Source organism: Schistocerca serialis, chromosome 1 (assembly GCF_023864345.2).
Source record: "Schistocerca serialis cubense isolate TAMUIC-IGC-003099 chromosome 1, iqSchSeri2.2, whole genome shotgun sequence".
Taxonomy (NCBI): Eukaryota; Metazoa; Arthropoda; class Insecta; order Orthoptera; family Acrididae; genus Schistocerca; species Schistocerca serialis.
Window position 1 is genome coordinate 562,071,224 of NC_064638.1, and position 16,338 is coordinate 562,087,561.

At 43.5% G+C, this 16,338-nt stretch overlaps 1 protein-coding gene across 2 annotated transcripts in view; it reads left to right on the forward strand.

The window, feature by feature from the left end:
* Nucleotides 1-16,338, forward strand: part of LOC126475648 (WD repeat-containing protein 35) — a 203,080-nt gene that overhangs the window by 153,749 nt on the left and 32,993 nt on the right. The window lies entirely within an intron of this gene.

Consider the following 16,338-nt stretch of genomic DNA (forward strand, 5'->3'; position numbering starts at 1 on the left):
TAGCTGTTTTAGAGTTTCCCCAGAAGGTGACCCCATATCTAAGACGAGAATCAAAGTACGCATGATATGCATTCAATACTGTTTTCTCACTACAGCATGATTTTAATGAACAAAGAAGGTAACATGTTTTGCTCAGTTCTGCATTTAGATATTCAATATGCTTATTCCATCTGATGTTACTCTGCAGCCAAAGTTCTAAGAATTTGGTTTCAGTATTGGTACCAACTGGTTCGTCATTGATAGAGACTGATGGGATAAACATGTCCTTGTTAGGAACATTGTGGAATTTTAGAGCAATGGTTTTCTTACTGTTTATTACAAGCTGATTACTCGGTGCCCAGCTGCTGAGTTGTTTCGTGACCGCGTTTACTGTCTGCTGTAACTGTTCATTGTCATCTCCTTTTAGTAGAATCGTGGTGTCATCTGCAAATATGAATGTTTTGTGCGCATCAACATTTAAGCTTAGATCATTTATGTACAGAAGAAACAGAAGGGGTCCCATTACTGATCCTTGGGGTACACCACATTTAATTTGTTTATAGTCAGATAAGTGATTAGATACAGTTTTTAGTTCAGTATTTGAGTGCTTGATGCACACTGCCTGCTTACGATTAGTCAGGAAGGAACTGATCCCCTTGTTGGACAGACCTCGAATACCATATCTTTCAAGCTTTGATAGCGGAATTTTATGGTCCACCATGTCAAAAGCTTTTGACAAGTCAATAAATACTCCTATTGTTTCCTGTTTTTTGTCCATCAGGTTTAGGATGGAATTGATGCACTCATTGTTGAATCATTGCAAGGGTCTCCGTAGCACTTTTCCCAAGTTTCACACAGAATTTGATACACACGCACTGTTCTGTTCGCGGATCCATCATAAAATTGCCACACAACAAACACAGAGTATTATGGAAATCACTGTGGACATGCAACACGTCCTCCCAGCTGAAAGCCACTCTGCACACTGACTGATAAGATATGCAGCTGTCGCCACCTATCGGTGCAAAGATCTACTACTCCTACTTTCCAGAGGGCAGCACCTGTCCCAAAAATTTTGGATTCCACCTCATATATGCTATTCTTAGTTTGGAATAACTGTTAACAAATTTAGCCAGAGATCAGTTCTTTTCAGAAGTATACCTAGTGCATGCATATTTACAATTGCCTGTGTATGTGGAAAAACAGCACATCTTAGTGTTAGACATTCCGTCTGACGTGTGTAAACATTGAGTACAGAAAATTTAGAAAACATGGCAGAACATGCAGTTGCAAAAAGCGCATTACAATCCAAAAGACCCTCAAGGAACTGCAGTCATTCAAGTATAAAATAAATTATATGCTCAGTTTCTGCCTAAGGTGGCTTGAATTTCATATCATTTGGCCCAGTTACATATGAATGGTGTCAGATTTATACATTCAGAGGCATGTGAGAAGGAGTTAACACAATTAAAGAAGTGTGTCAGATCTCTGCCCTGCCTTGCAAAATTTTTGCCTGGCAAAGATCTTGTATTAAACAGCGGAGGGAGCACCACTATAAAATGTAAGTTCAGTTTTTTTCCCATGAAAATGCAAATGGCACTGGTCAGCCTATAATTTTTGTGTCTAAAGACTATCAGCACCTCAGTTAAATTACTCTTGGGTGAAAAAAGAGATCCTACTATAGTGAGTGACTGAGAAATCAAGAAGTTTCATATCTTTCAGTACAGCATGCAATTTCATCTAATAATAGACTATAAACATCTGATAATGTGTTCAATCCTTGGTGAAAGGTGTTTGACAAAACTGCACTGTGGCTGCAGTGTGCTGTTTATTCCTGAGTAGCTACAATTACAATTAAAGTTGCTGAAAACGGAATCACATGGGACTAAAATAATTTTCAAAATTGGACAAGTTTACAGATTACATAAAACACACTAGGCTTCATAAAATTTGTCAAGTACCATGCACAAAAGTATAAATTTGTAATCAGGCACTTATTTACCAACCTTTAATTCTGTACAGTAGATGTTCACTTAAAGTATAATGTACAATAAAATGCTGAACTATTTCACTAATTGATACACAACATATCATGCCTGTCTTTTTACCTTTGAATTAGTGTATTGTTGTACATACATATTATTTCTGTGTTTATTTGCTTTACATTTCACTTTTTTGTCACATGAAAGAGGGAAATGTGTTTGAATTTCCTGTACAAAATTATTTTTTCTAGACAATTTTTTGCATTATGCAATAGTTCCAACAGCTTGGGAGAATTTGTGCATGCTGCAAATTGGATAACATCGTTTATGTGTGCAGTATCTTCTTCATATAGCTGAGAAGTTGAGTTGCAGATAGGCACAACAAAAAGACTGGCAGAAAGTGAAGTTTCAGCCAGCAAAGCCTTCATCAGTAATAGACAACATACAAACATAAACTAAACAATGGAAAATCCAGGATGGAATGTAACAATATTAGAGAAGGAAAGTTGCTACTCTCCATATAGCGGAGATGCTCAGTCGCGATAGGCACAACAAAAAGATTCACACAATTACAGCTATTGGCCATTAAGGCCTTTGTCAGCAATAGACACATATACACACCCATGCACACGCATGAACCCACCCACCCACACACACACACACACACACACACACACACACACACACACACAAATGCAAGTTTATACTAGTAACTTCTTTGTTCACAAATGACCAATTTGGAAGGTCATGTCCAAATGGCACATCGCCTAAAATCATTTTGACACAATGCAAGGTAGTTTGTTTCTTGATGTGTTTATTAGATCTTGGCTATTTTTCTAGGCCATATCTTTGTCCCTGTTGCAATTACCACAACATTAGAAGTGCATATCAGCTGTGTTAGCTGTTGCACATAATAGGCTGCAATTGCATTTGCAGAGCTGCAGTCACTACAGCTTCATACAGCATCCTCAAATGACAATAACCATCAAATTTGCAAGTATCAGAAGTTGAAGATTAAGTTGTCATGACCCAAAGTAGGTAGTCCAAAACACAATCAATGAAACACCAAAGACAAAGCAGGGCTGTATTTTCGGTACTGATGTGGAGCAAGGTGTGAACCTTTATACAGTAATCGGTAAACTATTGAGTTTACTAATTGGTGTATGTCAGTCACTCTCCATGATCTTTTTCTCTGTCTTCCGCAGAAAAGAGAAACACAGTGGTGGAGTTTGCTGCAGGAGGTAGTAACTATAATGTAATAGATATAAGTACTTTAATATAGAGGGTATAATAAAATTAACATCTATTAACTACAAGTAGGTGAAATGGAACCTAATCATTATAGGTCTATACAGACATCCCTGTGGTAGTGTAGATATTTTCTTTGAAAATCTTAATGACCTGCTTGCTGATATAGACAGTAAACACTGAAAAAATGGCTGATTTAACGTCATACTAACAGGAGATATAAACATGGACTTGCTGTCTACTGACTCCAGTTCAAAAAAAAAAGGAAAAAACTAATACTAATACTACATCAGTTTAATTTAACTTTCCTGATAAATGAACCCATTAGAGAGATTAATAGCAGCAAATCGTCCATCGACAACTTTAAAACTAACATGTCTCACTTTAAATACAATGCATCGGTTCAGAAGCTTGCCATTTCTGACCACCACGCTGTTCAGGTACTGATTTAAACTGAAAATATGACATTACCAGTTTATGACTGCAAAAAAGTATAAACAAATAACTGGATAACTCATTAAGTGAAGACAATGACAGAAACACTTAGATTTTTCCAGTGTGCAATGATGAAGAATGGCAATAACCATAGACTAAAGTTAGAATTTAAAAACTGTGTCATGATTATTATACAGACCTGCTATTAGAAAGTAGAAGTAAGTACAGTATCCAGTCACATTAATGTGACCACGTGTCAAAAGCCTGAATAACCACCTTTTGTAACATTTGCAGAGTCACTGACATTCTGAACAGTACTGACAGGGGCATGGAGCCATGCCAACTCCAGTGCTGTGGCCAGTTGTAGTAGATCTCTCGGTTTAGGATTCATTGCATGAACAGCCCATTTGAGGTGGTCTCACAGATTCTCGATTGGGTTAAACCCAATCCTGGGAATTTAGTGGTCGGGGGAATATGCTAAACTCATCATGGTGCTCTTCGAACCACACATGTACATTGCAAGCTGTGTGCCACTTTTATTGTCTTGCTGGTAAATGTCATCATGTCAAGGAAAAACAAACTGCATGTAGGGACATGGTCCCCAGGGGTAGATGCAGACTTGTATTAATCCATTGTGCCTTCAGAAATGATGAGGTCACACAGGGAATGACATTAAAACATTTCACAGACCATAATGCTCCCTTGTCTGAAAATTGGGGCAGGATGTTTGCTTTCAGATGTTTCATGCTGTACATGCCAATGGCCACTGTCCAATGGAGCATAAAACATGATTTACCTAAAAAGGGCACCTGTCATCACTCAGTGAATGCCCAGTTTGCAATATTGGCATGCAAATTTCAGCCTTCATCACCAATGAACAGCAGTGAGCTTGAGTTCGTGAATCAGGCATCTACTGTGGAGGCCCATAAGCAGCAACATTCGCCGAACAGTTGTTGAGGAGTCACTGTTGGTAGCCTCTTCATTCGTGTGGGTGATCAGTTGCTCAACATTTGCGTGTCTGTTTGCTCCTACACATCTCCGCAGCCATCTTTCACACCTGTCATATATGGCCCATGGTGCACCACTATTGCCTGGGGACTGATTTTTGATATTGCATATACTTTAACCATGATGGCACACGAACAGTTTACAAACTTAGCCATTTTGGAAATGCTTCCAGCCTTGACCTGAAAGCTAATAATCATGCCCTTTTTGGTGTCAGATAAATCGCTCTGTTGCCACACTTCGACAGTTAATGCACTGTTTTCTGTATCCCCTCAGAAATGCTTTTGTTTCCTCCACTGCTAGTGCTGACACCTGCTGTCTATGAGTGTTTATTGTGCATTGGCACTGGGCATAAGTGGTGGTCACATTAGTATGACTGGACCATGTATATAGCCATGATGTTAAGAAACTCAAGTAACACTGCCATAGCTGTTTGGAAAGTTGTAAGTAGCTTTATAGATTGTAAGAACAAATCAGCTAGTGATCTTACCATCAACTATAAAGGCAGTTCCATCAGTTACCACTATCTGATACCAGAAGCTTGTGACAAGTACTTTTCTTCTGTTGGAAAATGTCAGAGTCACATCTTCAGCCATCACCAGTGTAGATATAAGAAAATTCCGGTTTTGAAAAAAGCATATACTTGGCCACAACTTACGGTAAGGAGATAAAATGGTCAGTTTGATCACTAAAAATTTCAAAACCAGCAGCCATTGATGGGTTGTCTATCAGCACATGAAAAAAAGCGCAGAGACAACATGCCTGATTCCATGGTCACAGTAGTAGATAATATAATTGTATCAACTAGTTTACCGAACAATCTAAAAATAGCACAAGTAACCCTGATTTACAAGAAGGGTGGTAAATCTAAAATTGAGAACTATCAATGAAGTAATGCGTGCACACTTGAAAGCCGCTCACATTGGCAGTGTGTTGTCATCTGTGAGAGATCAATACTGTAAACTTCCAATACACCCCACCACGGACAAGTGCCTATTTAAACCCTGCAGCACTACACTCGCACTCTGTTATCATGTTATTTCTGCTTGCATACATTTAGCTTATCTTATTGTGTTCGGTATATGTTATGGTGATTGGCGTACATGCCAAGTCTAAGAAAGTTATACTAATATTGTTAACTGTGCTGTGTGTCCAAGTTACAACACAAGTGACGAGTGTGGGATTGTTCTCCATGTGGTTTTCAGTCTCTGGTTGGTCTTCTGATGTGTCTACAATCTCTGATGGTGCTACTGATAAGTTTTTATGCCGGCTGGTTGATCAGCAAGTGGTTCTTACTGCAGCATTGCAGCATCTCAGTCAACAGCAGGAAGTGTTTGCCACCAGGTATTGCAAACACTTGCCTCTCTTTTGGCCAGTTTGGATCCATCTCAATCTACATTGCCTGCTGTGTTGCCCCTTGCACATCCTACCCAAGTCATTTATTCTCCACCATTTGTAGCTTACGATGAGTCTGTTGAAGAATGGGAAGCCTATGAAAAATGGTTGTGGCAGCATTTTCGTGCATTTGGGTTTACTGATGTTACTTTATGCCGGGCTTTCTTTCTGCCTTGGTTATCGCCTCACATGTATCAACTCCTTTGCCAGCTGGCCGCCCTGCAGGATCCATCTTCACTCTATTTTGATAACATGTGTGAACTTGCTTTGAAATACTACTGAAAACAGACATACGTCTTTGCCACTTGCGTTGAATTCTATCAGTGTCGCAAGAAACTGAAACAATCCTATAAGACTTGGGCAGCTGAACTTCATGGTTTAAGCCGCCATTGTCACTTTGTCACTGATGTAGATAAAGATTAATATGCCGACCAAATGGTTCATGATGCAATCATTCGGTTGGCCCCTGATCTTGAGGTTCACGAGCAGGCCATTCAATGTGAAAACCCCTCCCTCTCCAACATTCTGTCTTGAGTACAATCATTTGAGTTTTGAGGGTTGCGGGTACCCAAACTGAACCATATTGTGATGTTGCAGGTGTTCAACCCACTTTCGCCCACCGTTTTTCAGACAGTTCACAGGAGAACGATATTGTGGCAGTGGTTCACGCACAAGAAAAAGATCATGGTGGCCGGCACAACTCACTGCAGAAGCCACGGCCGCAGCAGCACAGCAAGCCAAGAAAACAGGCCACATTGCTCCTGTTTGTAATGCAAAATTCCAACAGCCTATTGCAGATGCTGACATTTATGTCAGTTGTGTATCGGCAATCTCCATTGCACCGAATAAGCTTCTTATTAACATCAAGATTTATCAGAAGATTTTTCAGACAGTTCATAGGGGAATGATATGGTGGCAGCAGTCTGCAAGCGAGCAAAACACCACAGCAGCTGGCACAACTTTTTGCAGCAGCTACAACCACAGCAGCAGCACAGCAAGCCAAGAAAATGGGCCACATTGCTGCTGTTTGTAACGCAAAATTCCAACAGCCTATTGCAGATGCTGGCATGGATGTCAGTTGTGCATCAGCAATCTCTGTTGCTCCCAATAAACTTCTTATTGATGTCAAGGTTTATCAGAAGGTTTTGCCCATGCATGTCGCCACTGTTGCTGCCGTGTCTTTACTCAATTTGCAAACATAAGTTGGCTTGGGTTCTCCCCCTTTAGTGCCAGTGTCACCTACATTAGCCACCTACAATAAACAGGGCATTCCGATATTGGGTAGTTTCTTGACCCTAGTCACATATAAATCTGTGGTTCATCTACTGTCTTTTGTGGTGGTGAACTACACATGCACCGAAAATTTGTTTGGTTTGAATGCCTTTAACCTTTCCAGGTTTACTATCTCTGATGAAGTTAATCTCATTCTGATCAAGTGCTTTACATTCAACTCGACTCTCTACACTCTGAATTTTCTGCCCTGTTTTCTGTGGTCTTGGGTTGTGCCTATAATTTCAAAGCCCACATCACCATGAAACCTTCTGCTAGACCCTGTTCCTTCTGAGCTCACCCAGTGCCGATGGTACTCCATGACCAAGTCAAGGCGGGGCTCACCAGCTCACGGCCTCTGGGGTTGTCCAACCAATCGCATCCAGCAAATGGGCTACCCCCTTAGTCATTGTCAAGAAGCCATCGGGATGGTTATGCCTTTGCGGCAATTTCAGAGTTTGTGGCAATACACAGTCTATCATTAACACGTATCCCTTGCTGTATGCTGACAAAATGTTTGCTAAGCTTACTGGTGGTCAGTATTTTCCAAGATCGACCCATCCAATTCACATTTGCAGCTTCCCATTGATGCTGCCTCTCAATGGCTCGTGATTGTTAACACGCCTTTTGGCTTATATCAATACCTGCAGCTACCATTTGGTGTGGCCAGCACCCTGGTAATTTTTCTATGGTTTCATGAACAACTCATGAGGTCTGTGCGTGGCTGTGGCAGCTATCTTGATATTGTGGTCTTCTGCTCCTCCACTGCTGAACATCTCCAAAATTTACATACACTCTTGTCAGTGTCACAGGTTCAAGTGCAATTTGGAAAAGTGGTGCCACTTCTTTCAGTGTTCTATTGTTTATCTTGTGTTCAGTGTCTCTAGTGCTGGTATCAGACCCCTTTGTCAGAATCTCTCTGTCATTGTGGTTCTTCCGCATCATGCGTCATTCAAGGAACTCCATGTTTTTTTTAGGTAAGATTGCTTATGTCATCAGTTTTTGCCTGGGGCTGCATCAGTTGCACAACCGTTATATGCCTTCTTGCATAAGGAGATGTCTTTCCATTGGTTGCAAGCATGTGAAATGCCATTTTTCAAACTGAAGTCCATGTTGGTACAATCTGTACCTTGCCTTGTAACCTACCAACCGGGTCAACATTTAGTGTTAGCAACAGATGCTTTCCAGCCTGGGCTGGGGGTGGTGTTAGCTCATAAATATTCTGATTGCTCTGAATGGCCTATTGCATACACATCAAAGATGCTTAATTTGTCTCATACTAGATATTCACAAATAGAGAAACAAGCCCTCGCCATTGTTTATGCCTTAAAGAAGTTTCATGGTTTCCTGTACAGTGTAAAATTCCAGACCCTGTTTCTTTCGGGCTTGCTCGGTGCCGATGGTACTCCGTGACCAAGTCAGGGAGGAGCTCGACCAGGTTCTTCCAACCAATCGCATCCAGCAAATGGGCTACCCCCTAAGTCATTGTCATGAAGCCATCGGGATGGTTACACCTTTGCGGCAATTTAGTTTTGCTGCCTAACCTAGTTAGGACATTCAAAATGCAAATGAAAAAGTACATGACTTGGTCCCATCTGACGTGGTATTGGATCAATTTCTGTCTCCCTATTGGTTCATGCCATTCAGCTGTTCGATAGGCATCAACCCCAGACGGTCCTGCACCTCCTGTGGACCAACAACGGACACCTACCTGAGCAACCGTCATCCCGTTTCTGGCCCAGGGTGACTATCCGGGCACGGGGGTTTGGTCATTGCCTGAAATGGATTCCTACCATTATCTTCCAAAGCTGCGGCCACTGTCTCCACAATGTCTGTATGGAAGAGGGCCTCTGTGCACGGAGTCATTTCAACCGGTTATGCCTGTCCAGGACACCGATGTTGCCACACCAGTCTGCATTGACTGATGGATCACCTGATGTGGCTGGGTCTCTGCCACGACATACAAGAGATCCCCCATCTCCGGTGAATAAACCTGGTGCAGCTCCTCCAATACCGCTACCTGTACTGATGCAGGCACCATCCATACCTGAGCCATCTCCTCTGCCTCAGTCATCAACTGTGGGTTGGCCACTATCCCAAGGCCCACCTGAGGGTCCGGGGGTTAGAATAGGCCTGAGGTATTCCTGTCTGACTAAAAGGAGTCTCACACATTTCAGCCTTTATGTGATGATCCCCTGTAGGGTTTGACCTCCATTTTTCAAAATTTTCCCAAAGAGTGAGCCAATTGGGGAAGGGCGCCTTACATGGTGCATTGTGTCCATCATGCGCTGAGACCTATCGCATCTTTCTCCGACATGGATCTCAATTTCTGCTCATTCTCCAACTTTTGGGTGAAGTCACCCTCCTGGGTGCGTATTTTTCCATCAACTGTGCAGTATCGTTTTCTACGCTGACGATGATAATGGACTTGTTTTGCTTGGTTGCACCTCATATCCAGCACGGTAGCCAGTCTGTTGTGGTAGGGCTGCCATGTACCCTGTTGGTTGTAGCCCCCTGACCACACAGGGATCACTCTGCTGATGCCTGCACCATTAACTCCCCACGTATGGTGAGAGGTAGATGCCCATCCCCCTGGGGGGCATTGGGACTCCTGGCATTGGCCATCCTGCCAGGTGGGCTTTGCTGCAGCTGAGTGGCGCCCATGGGGAAGGCCCTCTGCTGGTGGTCAAACACCAGCAGTCTCTAAGCGATCCAAGGCTCAATTCAATGTACACAAGTACGACCCAAAATTGTTCCCCTCCTTGACCACACCATGGGAGGAACGTCAGGCAAAGGATGGCAGCAGATCTTATTCGCTGCGGTATCTTATATGTTCGGGAGCTGATGGGGAATCTTTCATGATGATGAAGCCTCAGTTTTTAGTTGAGCATTTAGAGGACAAGCTTTGGTGAGGTGGAGGGATTGTCCAAAATGAGATCTGGGTCAGTCTTGATCAAAACAGCATCCTCTGACCAGTCACAAGAGTTGCTCGCATCACACTCCATAAGAGCTTAAGTATGGTTAAGGTATCATACTTCACAGGCACTTTCTTTTGCAGTCTGACGATGAGCTGCGCGCCAATTTATAGTGTCGAGGTGTACATTTTGTCCGGCATGTCCACCGGGATCCAAGAGATAATCAGGTTCCCACCAGCACCTTCATCTTGGCCTTCAAGGGTGATACATTGCCTGAGAAGGTCAAGATGATGGTCTACTGCTGTGATGGCAAGCCATATACCCCCCCCCCCCCCCCCCCCCCGCTCCCGCCCCCGCCCCCGCCCCCGCCCCTGCCCCGTGCTCATGTTTGCCAGCTAATCAAATGACAGAAGCAGGAGTGTTGAGAGAGATATGCCTTAACCATTGGGTGCCATATGTCACCTTCCCAAGTCAGGGCAAAGATCAAACGTGTTTTTGGGTACCAGACCTCAATGGCTGTTCCTGCTGTTAACATAAATGGTGTGTTATCTACTGATGCAAACACAATTGCCAAGCACTTTGCTGAGCACTATGCTTGAGCCTCTGCATTGGAGAATTACCCCCCAGCCTTTCGCTCTCTCAGACGGTGGCAGGAAGGGGAATTCCCCTTGTTTACTACATGCCACAGTGAATCCTATAACGCCCCATTTACAGAGTGGGAGCTCCTCAGTTCCCTTGCACATTGCCCCGACACAGCTCCACAGTCAGATGATTAAACATCTCTCACCTGACTACAAGTGACATCTCGTCATCCTCAACCGGATCTGGTGTAATGGCGTCTTTCTATCGCAATGGCGGGAGAGCACCATCATTCCGATGCTCAAACCTGGTAAAAACCCACTTGATGTGGATAGCTTGTATGGTGTGTTGGCGGTTGGGTTGGGTCCTGGAGTCATGTGGCCTACTGGCTCCATATAAGGGGCAGCTTCTGCCAGAGCCACTCTACCACTGATAATCTTATGTCCCTAGAGTCTTCCATCTGAAAAGCCTTTTTCATATGCCAACAGCTGGTTGCCGTGTTTTTTGATTTACAAAAAGCATATGACACGACCTGGCACCATCATATCCTTGCCACATTATACGAATGGGATATCTGAGGCCCACTCCTGACCTTTATCCAGAATTTCCGGTCGCTTCATACTTTCCGTGTCCAAGTTGGTGCCTCCCATAGTACCCACCATATCCAGAAGAATGGGGTCCCGCAGGGCTCTGTATTGAGTGTCTCCATATTTTTAGTGGCCATTTATGGTCTAACAGCAGCTGTAGGGTCGTCTGTCTCACCTTCTCTGTATGCAGATGACTTCTGCATTTCATACTGCTCCACCAGTACTGGTGTTGCTGAGCCTACAGGGAGCCATTCACAAGGTGCAGTCATGGGCTCTAGCCCACGGTTTCCAATTTTCAGCCGTAAAGTCATGCGTTATGCACTTCTGTCAGCATCAAACCGTTCATTTGGAATCAGCACTTTACCTTAATGACAATCCACTCACTATACTGGAGACATATCGATTCTTAGGTGTGGTTTTCGACGCTCGTTTGACTTGCCTTCCTCATCTCCGTCAGCTTAAGCAGAAGTGCTGGCAGCACCTCAATGCCCTCCACTGCCTGAGCAACACCAACTGGGGTGCAGATGCCTCTACACTGCTGCAGCTCTACAGAACCCTCGTTCAATCCTGCCTTGACTATGGGAGTCTAGTTTGTGGTTGGGCGGCGCCCTCAGCATTGTGTTTACTCCACCCAGTGCACCACTGTGGTGTTTGCCTAGTGACAGGAGCTTTTAGGACAAGTCCGGTGACCAGCATCCTTGTGGAAGCTGGAGTGCCTCAATTGCAGGTTAGGCATGCACAACTGCTGGCCAGTTACATAGCACATGTTCGTAGTTCTCCTGCGCATCCAAATCACCGTTTCATTTTCCCACAGCGGTTCATTTCCTGCATTAGAAGCCTAGGTCATGGTTTCCCATTGCAGTTCATGTCCGATCCTTTCTTTTTGAACTGGAGTCCTTGCCTTTACCACTTGTACTTGAGGTCCATTCACGTATACCTCCATGGTGTACACCTAGGCCGCAGTTTCACCTCGACCTGTCAAATGGCCCTAAGGACTCAGTTAACCCCGGGGCTCTCCATTGCCACTTCTTCTTGATTCTTGACAAGTGCCAAGGCCACGAAGTGGTTTACACCGACGGCTCGATGGCTGATGCTCATGTCGGCTTTGCGTATGTCCATGGAGGACATATTGAACAGCATTCCTTGCCTGATGGCTGCAGTGTTTTCACTGCAGAGCTGGTGACTATATCTCATGCTCTTGAGCACATCTGTTCATGCCCTGGAGAGTCGTTTCTTATGTGTACTGATTCCTTGACAGCCTACAAGCTATCGACCAGTGCTACCCTCGCCATCCTTTGGTGACGTCCATCAACGAGTCCATCTATGTCCTGGACCGGTCCCGTCGTTCAGTGGTGTTTGTATGGACTCAAGGACACATCAGCATCCCAGGCAATGAACTTGCCGACATGCTGGCCAAACAGGCTACGTGGAAACCGCTTCTGGAGATGGGCATCTCTGAACCTGACCTGTACTCTGACCTACGCTGTAGAGTTTTTTGGCTGTGGGAGACAGAATGGCATAACAGTACACACAACAAACTGCATGTCATTAAGGAGACTACAAATGTGTGGAAGTCTGCCATGCGGGCCTGTCGCAGAAAATCAATTGTCCTCTGCTGGCTCCACATTGGCCACGCTTGGGTGACCCACAGCTACCTCCTGTGCCGTGAAGACCTGCCTCAGTGTTGATGCAGCGCCCAGTTGACAGTGGCCCACATTCTGGTGCACTGTCCTCCTTTGACTGCCGTGCGATGAAATCTTCGGTTACTGGACTCATTGCCGCTAATGTTACCTGACAACGACTCATTGATTTAGTTCTTCGTGTTATTCATGAGGGTGGGTTTTATCATCTGATCTAAGTTTTAGCAAATGTCATTTGTCCCTCTGCGTGTTGCAGAGTGACTGGTTTCTCCTTTTTATTCTTGTGGTCGGCCAGCCACTGTAATCTGCTTTCTTGTTTTACTCTCTTCTGTTTGTAGTGTCTCTCTGTTGTTTTCTTGCCCTCCTTTTATCCTTTTAGTGTTCGTTGCCTCTTCTTCGTCCTTGTGGTTTTTCCTTTCTTTCTGTTTTGTGTTATATGTCTCGTCTGTTTTATTCTCACACTTGTGGCATTGTTTTATTAGGAACAAGAAACTGATGACTTCATAGTTTGGTCCCTTGCCCCCTCTTTTAAACCAACCAACCAACATCCATCCATCCCAAGGCCCTGGACCTGATACGGACATGGAGCTCACGCCAATGTCACCCATCCTACCATAAGGGTTAACACGGGAAGGTGGATTGCGGTGCTGCCTGCGCCCCAAGTACTTCTGGCAATGGAGATGTCATGAACATTTACGAATCCCAGCCTTTCCCCAAGGGAAGAGGAATGAAGTAATGCATGCACACATGAAAGCTGCATACATTAGCAGTGTGATGCCATCCGCGACTTTGTGCCAGAAAAGAGTAATACTGTGAACTTTCGATAGACTCCACCATGGGCAAACCCAGCCATGCTACACTCATGGTCAGTTATCATGTTATTACTATTTACATACATTTGCCTTATCTTATTCTGTTCAGTAAATGTTATGGTGATTGGCGTGCATGCCAGAGCCAAATAAAGTTGTACTAACAGTCTTGGTTGTGTTGTGTGTCCGTGTTAACACACCATTACTTGACAATCTATGGAAACTGAATATTAGAGGAACTGGTTATGAGTTTTTAAAATTGTATATGGCCAACAGGAAACAGTTTGTATTCCAGGGTAATATGGAATACAGAGAATTACACTATCTTCCCCCTTTAAGCTCTCAGGTTTTCAAATCTCGTCTGGTGCAGTCCCTAACTATCAGTTTTTCCTTCTCATCCTGTCCGCTAAGTCTCTCCTAACATGGGGTTCTGGGTGGCTTTTTCTGAACTTTACTCGTTTCCCTAAACCTCTCCAGTCTGTTCCTTCTCCAGTCTTCCTTCCCCTTCAACTCTTCTGCCAGAAGAAGGAGCCACTGGCTCCAAAAGCTTGTAAAAGTTACACCTTTTTATGTGTGTGTTCTCCTGCTGCCACTTGGTGAGTAGATTTTTTATCTCTCCTTTTACATTACATTGTTAGAGTGGCCAGCATGAAAGTAGAGTCCTTTAGGTCATGGCCACTGCCTGCCGCCAGCAGGGACTGCGGGCTGTGATTCGTCCACTGCTCGGCTCTGTTGCCATGTAGGTGCCATTAGCGGTGCGATAGATCAGAGCAGCAGAAAGCTCACATCTGATCTCAGTATCTTACTGCCTTTAGAAAGGTGCTTTGATGTGTGTGCGGTGGTGAACAACAATGCAGGAGCAACGGCCTCCTTGTAGTACTCCTCCGGTCAGTGTGCTTAAAGGGTGGAAAGGCATTCGTAAACAATCGAAAATGATCATATCCAATGTACTCAAGTTTTTTACTGATCTGGGTGACAATGAAGAAGCGAGGAATAACTTAAATTTTGCACGAATTCATAAACTTAATTCTAAAGCATGTTGTGTCTCCAAGTCAACTGTAGGCCATATTAGCAAATTTGTGTCATTGGCAGAATCTCCAGACATGAATGAGTGTTTCAATTCTCCAAGAAAGGGATACGAACATGAACAGAAATCAACTGACTTTGACGATTTTAACAAAGAACTCGTGCATAGAACTGTACTTCGATATTATGTCAGAGGAGAGTATCCAATGGCTAAAAAAATACAGGCTGACCTCCATGAAAAAATTAATTACTCGGGCTCAGAGACCCCTGTTCTTTGTTTTCTCTGCTCCCTTGGTTTCCGATTCAAGAAGTTAATGACGGACAGAAATTCGTAATGGCTCGCAGAGATATTGCACCAGCAAGAGGAAGTTTTTGCGTACAATGCGCTTCTTGCATGCTGAAGGCACTAGGCCTGTAGTTTACTTGGATTTCACAAAACCACACCAATAAGTATACATGGCATGACTCCAAAGGAAACAGCGATTTGAAAGTACCTACTGGTAAGGTGGCTGATTAATCATCGCCTATGCTGGTTCATTAACCACAGGCTTCGTACCAGAGGCCAAACTTGTTTTTCACAGTGGGAAAAGTTCTTGCCAATCTGATTACCATTCAGAAATGAATGGAGAAGTTTTTAAGAATTGGTTTATTCGACTGTTGTCTGCGCTGGAAGAAGGGTCAATTATCGTGATGGATACCGCCAGCTACCACTCCATTCGGATAGAAAAGCTGCCATGTTCAAATTGGCACAAGGCAGATATTATAGAGAGGTTAAAGGGAAAGAATGTTTCATTTTCAGTTGATGAAGCGAACGTTGAACTCCTCTCTAAGGAAGAAATCGTAGGTGCCAAAAAGACTTACGAATTAGATCAACTGGCAAACAAAATGGGACACCAAGTTGTACGTCTACCACCATATCACTGCCAGTATAATCCCGTTGAATTGATATGTGCCCAAGTAAAGCGAGAAGTAGTTAAAAGAAGAACAACATTCAAACTTGCTGATGTCGAGAAGCTAACACACGAAGCTCTTGACAGTGTTACTCAGCAGGACTGGTAGAGGTGCGTAAAACACGCGGAAATATTGCAAGAAACTGATTTCTTGAACCAGGGTTTAAGAGACACCATAGTGAAATCTGTGATGATACACCTGGCTGAAACAAGCGACAGTGAATCTGAAGACACGGAGCTAGAAGATCCTTCAGTTTACATAAGTGCTGTCTATGTAAAAAACTGACTTGATTTAAATGTTTGTCTATTCATTTCAGTTATAGAGGACATAATGCGAATGTTTTTCCCTTACAGAAGACATCTGATAAATTTATCACAAGTGGTGGCAATTAGTTTACTCGACAGTGACTGTTAATTAAAATAGGATTGTCAATTCTGCATTAATTAACAACAGTTTTCCCTAAAAACCTGTATCAAATGTCTTTACATTCAGATATAATCTTACTGCATTTATTTTAC